We start from the raw sequence: 9,431 nt of genomic DNA on the forward strand, positions 1-9,431 counted from the left end.
CCGGTAATGAGGTCAAGATGGTCTTGGGTTGCTTTTGCTGCAAGGATAGGGTTAGAATGTGAAAAGAGGATTGAGGTGTCGTCCGCGAAGGTCGTGATGTGTGTGTTAAGTGTAGAATGTAAAGAGGATTGATCTTAGGATACTCCCTTGGGGAACACCGGCCATAATGGGCTTGAAAACTCAGACCCAATTCCATCTTGAACCAGCGTTCCGAGAGATAGGATTTCAGGATGAGATAGTAGGTGTGGAGAAGAATACTTTTTAATTTGAAAAGGAGCGCAGGGTGCCACACACTGTCAAATACCTCTTTAACATCTACAAAAACTGCTGTGCAGTAATGCTTATTTTCTAGGGCAGAGGATATTGTGTCGACTACTCGTAACACCCGCTGGGCAGCAAATTGATGGAAGGAGATGGTGTTATGGGAATTAATCTTTTGAGCAGGACATTGAAAGATTTTAGCTAGGATTAGGAGAAGGCTTATAGGTTTGTATGAGAATAAGTTCCTGGGGGATTTGTTTAGTTTGGGGATTGAGAATTACATATGAAAACAGTGATTCCATGAAGTAATCTTACATATTTTAAGTCGCTAAGCCAAAAACCTAAGAGGTACGTTATTAAGTTAAACATTGTAAAGTAATAAAAACACATCAGAAAAAGAGAAAACGTCTAACCAAAAAACAACCTGTGTTCAAATGTCACCGCAATGGCATTCAAGAAACATTTCAAGTACAAATCACAAAATTATACATTGAACTTTTTCAATGGCGTCTTGGTTTCCAAAGAGAGATTATGTCCTTAACACAGAGTTCGGCAGATAACATTGAACTCTGAACTCATCATGAATGGATGTAGATTCTATAGATAAAAGCCCAAACCACGTTCAGTTGGGTAACGTTTTTCTAATTCTTTCGGAAGCACTGGTTTATTGGGAAGTATAACTTGATTGAGAAACGAGCGTGGGAAAATACTAACTACACGGTTAAGAAATTATGACGTTATCTTTTAATTTAATCCATTTTCGTTGTTGTTCGAATGTAATAATCTTAAAACGTAAACCTAGGATTCAACTTTATTGTTTCTGAGAACAACAATTAGGCGCAGAACAGCCTTCACTGCTGATAGAAACTATAGTAAATTTTCAGAAATAATTACTCCAGAGGCTTAAGCTATTTCGGAACCAGTCTGATAGAAAGGAAGAAGAATGATAAGACATGAGAAAAAAGGAAGATTGTGTAGATTCTGTTCAAGATTTATAAATGTTAATTGTTTTTTTGTTTGTTGAAATATTGTAACTGATGTGCTGGATTTTCTTTTACATGACTTGAACGTTGGCGGTGGTCATAAACAAGTCATCTCGAGGAAGAATAGCTAGAATAGGCGGACCAACGTGTGTATTCTATTTACTGGACTTTGATTGGACTTTCATCCCGAAGGAATGTCACTCCCCGATGTTCCCCTACCCCAGTAGGGAAAAAAGGCCCGTTCTGGGCCATCCTCCATCTTACTCCACCTTACATTTTCTACCCATGGGGTACGACAGCAAACTCCACCACACCGACAGCCTCCACATTACAATTTCCACGTCCACCTCCACTTTACATCTTAACCCGCCTTACAATTTCCACGTCCCGCTATCGCCTCACCTCCGGTGGTAAAAAAGTATCGTTTATATGTCGGAAAAAAATAAAGTTATAAATGAATGGACTTTAGACCTGGAAGGTTAGAAACGATTATCTTGTTAGAAAGAGATTATCTTAATGTAAGTAGTACGCACCTTTTTTCACACTTCAATGTCAGCTTGCATCAGAGAACGAAAACAAGATAAGAGGAAACATTTTTTTAAATATAATTTCGCATGAATATTTGCGCAGGCTCTCATCAATCAGCGCTAGAAGTATTTGAAAATTTTCCAATATGAAAGTTAAAGTTGCGAGGTGAAGGGATTGGTCAAAAGCACAAAGTACGGAGATGCGATTGTTGTCGACCTGGACTACCACGGTCTTATGAAAATCTTCAATGAGAGCTTTCCTACCAAACATTATGGACGAAACAATCTAAGTTATTACATTAAAAATTGTAAAAGTTTTTTTTATTTCACCTGTGTTATTTAAATAAGTAGTGATGATTGAAGTCGTAAATTTATTACGTCATGATTTTGAACGAGCAACGAGAAATCTAAATTTTTTTAACTTCCGCTCCGTCTCACCCACCCTCAAACTCTCACTCTCTCTCTCTCTTTCTCTCTTTTTATCTATCTATCTCTATATCTCTCTTTATCTATCTCTCTATCTCTACCACTTTCTCTCACTCTATCTATCTACCTATCTCTCTCTCTCTCTTTCTCTCCCTCCCTCTCTCTCTCTCTCTCTCTCTCTCTCTCTCTCTCTCTCTCTCTTTCTCTCCCTTCTTCCGGTTGAAACTCAAAAACTGTTGCAAATTGACCTTTTAAACAACACTTCCAAATATACGATATAGTTTTAATTCTATCTGTTTTAATTCGATCCTTAACAAAAGGTGAATCGATTTATTAGCAGCATCAATTGTAAAAGATCTGAACTCCCAGAAATTTAGGTGAATAGTTCGAAACGAGGACAATGAATGGAATGACCTTCTCCCTATCGTTGGTGACAGTTGACGAGTGATTTAGGGATGATGTCAGGGAAGAAAATGAGGAAGGATAAAAGTTCAACAAGTTATTTTGGTAACTTCAGAAAAGATTAATGAATTGATTGTTGCAAGCTGTTTTTTATTTTAAAAATATCACTTTGTCTATGTTAGCAGAATAATCAGAGTATTTCTTAGTCTAACTTCTGAGAAAGGGTGTCAGAACGATTTAGGATTTACTTGTTTTATTTAGTATATTATTTTTTTAAGTATTATACGTTTTGTTCGTTTAAAGTTAGGTGTATTTAAAGGTACGGTTCAGTTCAGATTTCACCTTTCTATGGCACGATAAGCAATGTCGGCTCTGCAAACAATGCAAAATCAAGATGTTCCGTTGAATATTTAAGAGGGCACTGTTCTTCTGGATTTGTGAAACAAGTTGGCAAAACGTATTCTCAGAGGTGCCTGTTCACCAACCGATCGATGTTTATCGCCTCGTGAGGATAAAAAAACTGTGAACCTTCAATATTGAATCGCTTTCCGTTTTTCGTGTCATTATCTCGCTCTTTGGCTAAAGATGACGCGGATTTCATGATTACAAGCGACGCGTGAGAGGCTATCTTTCCATTTCATAAGAATTGAATTAATTCCTTCTAAAAAAATGCTTTCGGCTGTTAACATAGTGACCAGTTTTTACGCAATGCTCGCTTCTCATGTCGCTGCAATCAGTTTCTTTTGTAATTAACTTATCATACAGTAAATTCGTACATTAGTTTATTTAAAGAAGCAAGGGTTTAGAAAAGAAACGAACTTTAAAAAAAAAAAAATAACGCTTAATCTTATGTATTCACTATTTCGCGATTGAATCTAATTGTTTTGAATTTGGATTTCTATAAGCTCAAATCTGCGCACGTATGTATATTACAAGAGTAATATACACATATACAGAGTTGAGCCTATCGCTTCTCGCCGTCCACCGGCAATTCAAGCTTCTTATGTACAATAAATTGCCGGCAGGCCTGGAGAATCACCCACCTCAGATGTTGGCAGAGTGGGGTCAGTCCTCAGTCTTATCCATCCACACTTGGTTGGGCTCCAGGTGGTGTCAACAGCTAAGTAATTTCAGCGCATGCAGTTCTTAGATCCACACTGTGGCTCAATTTTATTACCTTATTTATTTTTATCTACCAATATACACGTATTACACACAACCAGCAGATTGGATTTCAATTTGTTTGTGGCATTACGGGCATTATAAAGAAAGCTACCCATTGGCAGCTGCTCTGGATTAATAAAGTGATATTAATCATTTAAAAGGTGTTTTATTCATATTCTTTTCAGACGGTTACGTGATAATTGTGTAGAATGTAGTAATCGTATTTGTGTGTTAGTGTGATTTTGTAATTTTCTATCTAAACGGCTGTGATATGTTTGATAGAAGAAAGAACTGTTGTCATGTAAAAATCCCTGTAAATTATTTTTTTTCGTGAGGGGCATCTGACAGCTTGGTCATTTCAGCCCCGAGCACGTGCGAAATATTACAATACGCATTCACGCAAATAAATACATTCACACCTATATACATTGCATCCATTCTATTTGGTGGATGGAGTACTCAATATTACATTGACCTGCATCCTATAACAAACTAATCTAATTGGGGGCGATGGGGTACTTTTATAAATATTTCGCCATTGACCCAGGTCAAGTACACAGCTCCGAGGGCGATTGGAATGCTATGTGACCTCCCCATTCACTCTAATAAATACACTCACTCATACAAAACACTTTATTTTGAAGGCTATATAAAATACAAAATTACCAATTCCCCTAAAACGCAAAACAGGGGAGCCTGAAACTCGCTACCGTGTCCGAGAACCATTCTGAAATCCGAAGTGTGTTTTGTTTACGTAAAAAGGGGAAGAAACAATTAGTCTTAAAATTTTGGATTGAAAACTTTGTAATCATTGAATGTTGGAATATTTGGCCGATCCATAAGCTTGGCACCCGTACATATAAATAGGTCTGAGTAGTATGTGTATGTCGAAAGTTTTTTTTTAATGGTAATTTTTATTGTTTTGAGTAGGTAATAAAGCATTTTAAATCGTTGTTGAGTGTATGTTTTTTTAGTCGTGTGGATTCCAAGTTAGTTTTCTATCAAATGTAAGTCCTAAATAGTTAACTTTGTCGGATTGAGGAACAGGTTCAGGCTAGGATAAGTCTCACAATTGGATGTAAAGGTGATATGTTGTGAGTTTGAGGGGTTAAACTTTATTTTCCAAAGATTGCTCCATTTTTCAATTGTTGATATGTGATTTTGTAACATAAGGAAATCTTGTGTATAAGAGCTTTGGCTTGTTAATATGGCGGTGTCATCTGCGTATGTGGCACTTCTCATTTGTGGGCATACCAGAAATAAACATTGTGTACAACAGACGAGCGAGTATTGACCCTTGTGGCACTTTTTTCATCTAAAAGAAGCATTCCCCAGTTTACTGCGAAAAATCTCTCCTTAAGGTATAATTGTATAATTAGATAATAGGTCTGGGGTAAAAATAATTTTGATTTGTGTACATCACTCATTCTTAGATTAATATGGTGGAGTAGTCGATATTTCTACATCGACACTCTACATGTATTATATAACTAACCGAATTGAGGGTCGATGGGGTACTCAATAATCCATCATCGCCACTTTACTACACATTACACCAATAAATAGATTCACTCTCAACACAATCTAAGGACACAAAACTATCATTACTATACAATAAAACAACCCTGTTTCTTCCTGAAAAATCGGAATAGAGGAACCAGATACCCGCTGCCGTGCTCAAGTACGATTCTTAAATCGGGTGGCAATCCCACACGCTCTCTATATAGATCCAAGAAATTGCACCCTTAAATTAGGTGGGAAACATCGAGCAACCTTTCTCTCCATTCGAACACATACGCCGGCTTTTACCCAAAAGTAAGTGTCCGTCAATCTTCCGTAGTTTATCCTTACGAATGCATTGTGTCTCATGTATTATCCAGTTAATCCAGTTCTTGTTACATAGGCGAACACAAGAGATTCAAACAGTACAACCCAAAGTATTGCACAACCTGTGAAGCCAAAACGAAATACAAAAACAATTCGTTTTTGTACGGTCGTGAGTCGTGAGGAAGACGCCGGAGCTTATTAACCGGACAAACGGGCTGGCCATGACCAAATGAATTTTCGTATCCAAAATAACGTTTTCTCCTTTTACGTTGCATAAAACAAATGTGGTCATAAGTTCAGAGCTGCAAGTGAATTACAAACTTAAATCAGAAAAAAACCGTCAAAAACTGTTCGAAACTGCTGGCACTTCCGCTTACCTCCACGTATGACGTGAAAAATCGTTAATTGCTTAAATTCATTTCAAAATTATTCAATTTAATATTTATTTAATTATTAAATATTTAATTATTTTACATATTTAAAAACCTTAAGTATGCCCTCGTTTAAAAGAAATATATAATACGATCCTGTTTCCAAGGTTGAAAAACTATTTAATTAATTAATTAATCTCGTCCGTAATTTATCAAGAGAGTTTAATCGACAGTACTTCCAAAGATCGTGAATAATATATTAGAAAGAAATCATGCCGGAAAAATTGTACCTCTTTGCTGTAAATTCAATACATATGAATAAAACACAGGGCTCATTGACCTTTTAAACTCTTTAAATAAGAGAGACATAAAAAGGTATGAGTCTTCAACAGAAAACATAAAAAATAGACATAAATTGTCAGAAAATACTTGGAAAAAGTTCTTGAATTAAACCTAGCATAGGTGTGAAAAAACTTCATTGCGACATATTGCATATTTTATGTTTAAAGTGAGCCGTAGAAGCTCTGCAATTTAATGAATGCATACATAAAATCTAAGCATGGAAGCAGGGGGAAAACACCATTGCAACACGCATAGAAATGAAGGCAATATTACAATAAAACTGTTAAAATTATTTCATCCCTTACATATTGTTTAATTATAAATTTCAGATTGAATTTGTTACATTAAACAGAATATTATTTATTGTTAATTTCGTAAATTCCTATTAATTTCTTTGTTGGTTTAGAGTTTTATTAGATTTCAAGATGCTTTTTTTTTAATTTTCGTGTTATCTATCTGATGAAGTGCTGGCGTTCAGTAAAAGCTAAAACACAAAGTGCTGACAGCTGAATGAAGATGGCGCAGGCCGAAACGGGTTTGAGTAGCTCAGTAAACTCGCGAGTGAAAACGGACCCAATAAGTAACCAAATGCCGGTTCAGCATGAGTTCACCGACTCGCAAACCAACATACAGTATCAACCCTTAACCCACCCCCCTAGAAGAATTTTATTTTGAAATGTTTGTTTTATTTTTTTATTTCTTAGTTTGGCAAAACCTCACAGTTGAATTCCAAATCTCCACACAATTTTAATTCATGACTGTTTATTAGTGTTTTATTAGTAGTTATAGCATATTTATTAGTAGATATTAATATGTATTTAGCTACGAGTCTAGTTGTCTAACCTTAAACCTAATTTTACCCTGTTTTATTCCATTTTATTTCCATTCCTTTTATCTCTTGGTAATTAGCAGGTCTTCCCAGATAATTAGCTGTATTATGATAGCTTCATCGTTGGTGATAGAAGGAATACGGTCCAATATTTTTAATATTTTGAAATTTGTGTTCCGATTTGAGCTGATTCTTAATTTTTATTTACGCGGATTTATCTAATTGCAAGGCTTTTGTGGTTTTTGTAATAATGGTTGATTTCCGAAATCACTTGTATAGTATAGCTAGTAAAGTATCGGACCTAGTATGCGCCCTTGGGGCACGCGTGCATTTTTTCAGTCGTGAATGTTGAACTTCTTGCTTGAATCTTCTCTTAGTTATGCACTTACTGCTTTATTTTGTATTCCGCTTATTTTTCTGGTAATTCCTTCTATCAGACCTTTTCAAAAGCCTGTGAAACATTAATGCATACATCATAGCAGTAAAATTACTTTATTTTTTCGATTGATTTTTCTATTCCATTACTCAGTGAACTTGGGCTATTTTTTAAGGTATTTATCAGAATACAAATCGTGGTCTGGGGTAATTTTTTTATGCTATAGTTTTATTGTATTTTTAGTAGAACGTTTTCGAAAAGTCGAATTTTGTCGTTAGTAGCAAGTCTGTATAGTTTGTTCTCGTTATGTGTTTTAGAATCTTGATGACCTCCACAAATTTCCAGAGGGTATTCGGCTACTCGTGTTACAAACTTTGAAAGTAGATTCTACATTCAAAAAGGAACCAAAAAGTCTTAATTAACTATGATCCGAATCTCAACAGTTTCGGAGTTATTCCACTTTTTCTGATTTTGTAAGTTTTTAAGACCTGGCTTCAAATAAACAATGATAACTCCACAACTAACAAGTTTTGAACAAATCCGATGATACCATTGAAAACTGCGTTCAATTTCCAATAAGATGTGATCAATAATAAACTTGTTCTTCGAGAAATAAGCGTTTCTGTAGGGTGAATTTAAAAAAATTCACAGTTGAAAAATTTACTATGGTGATTCTAAACTACTATTTCCAAACCTGGAGACCAGAAAATTTCAGAAAACGAACTCCGTTTAATATCCTTTTTAGTGGTCAATTGCTTTTTTCAAAGATGAAGAAATTGATGAAATAAAGAAAAACCGTGGTTGAAGGATTGGTAAGGTGGAAAGATTAATAATAATAAAAATTAAAAAACATAATGAAATTTTGAATGAATTTATTTTTTTACGTTTTTTTTTTAATTTTGATTCGAAATGCTCTCCACCCTCCGCACATAGATAACTAAAAACGTTTTGATTCCGGAGAATAATAATACAGTAATCCTTTAATCAAAGTTGCAGTCGTGTTGGTAAATATGTAAACACTTGCACTATTTCGGTTTCTAACCTAAATTTTAAAAAAAGTTTAATAAATTCATTTAAAATTTCCTTAAGTTTTAATTTTCTTAATTTTCCACCTTACCAATCCGTCAGCCACGGTTTTTTTCCTTTCCTTCAACAATTTTTTCATTTTTGAAAAAAGCAATTAAAAAAGAAATTAACCACTAAAAAGGATATTAAATGGAGTACGTTTTCTGCAATTTGCTGGACTCTCGGTTTGGAAATAGTAGTTTAGAATCACCTTAGTAAGTTTATCAACTTTGAAACAAATGACAATAAATTAAGATTTTTAGTTGAGATGAAAAAAAGTTAATGGCACGAGAGGGATTCGAACCCACGACCTTCGGCTAGATACGCCACTGCTCTACCACCTGAGCTATCGTGACCTCTATCGTAATGAATTAATGATTTAAAAATGAAGTACACTTCAATAAAGCTCTCCGCCGCCATTTCAATTGTCGTCGAGAATCCAAACCGATTACACGACATTTGAAAAATGGCAAAAGGAGGGAAAACTCATAAGGTGGGGTTGAGATGGGGAGTTGATGTCCGAGTGGATCGAGGTCACGATAGCTCAGGTGGTAGAGCAGCGGCGTATCTAGCCGAAGATCGTGGGTTCGAAACCCTCTCGTGCCATTAACTTTTTTTCATCTCGACTAAAAACCTTAATTTATTATCATGTATTAATTTCAAGCGGACCACGAAAGTAGTGAATGAATTTTTGAAACAAATTATTTTTCAAAGTTCTCGCTACTAAAACACTTGTTTCACGAACGTTTACAAGTTTAGTATTGATCAAATCTTATTGGAATTTTAACGCTCATTTCAATGGTATCAACGGATTTGTCCAAAACTTGTTAGTTTTGGAGTTATCATTGTTTATTTAAT

This window comes from Cimex lectularius, unplaced genomic scaffold (assembly GCF_000648675.2).
Source record: "Cimex lectularius strain Harlan isolate CLEC.00 unplaced genomic scaffold, Clec_2.1 scaffold8, whole genome shotgun sequence".
Taxonomy (NCBI): Eukaryota; Metazoa; Arthropoda; class Insecta; order Hemiptera; family Cimicidae; genus Cimex; species Cimex lectularius.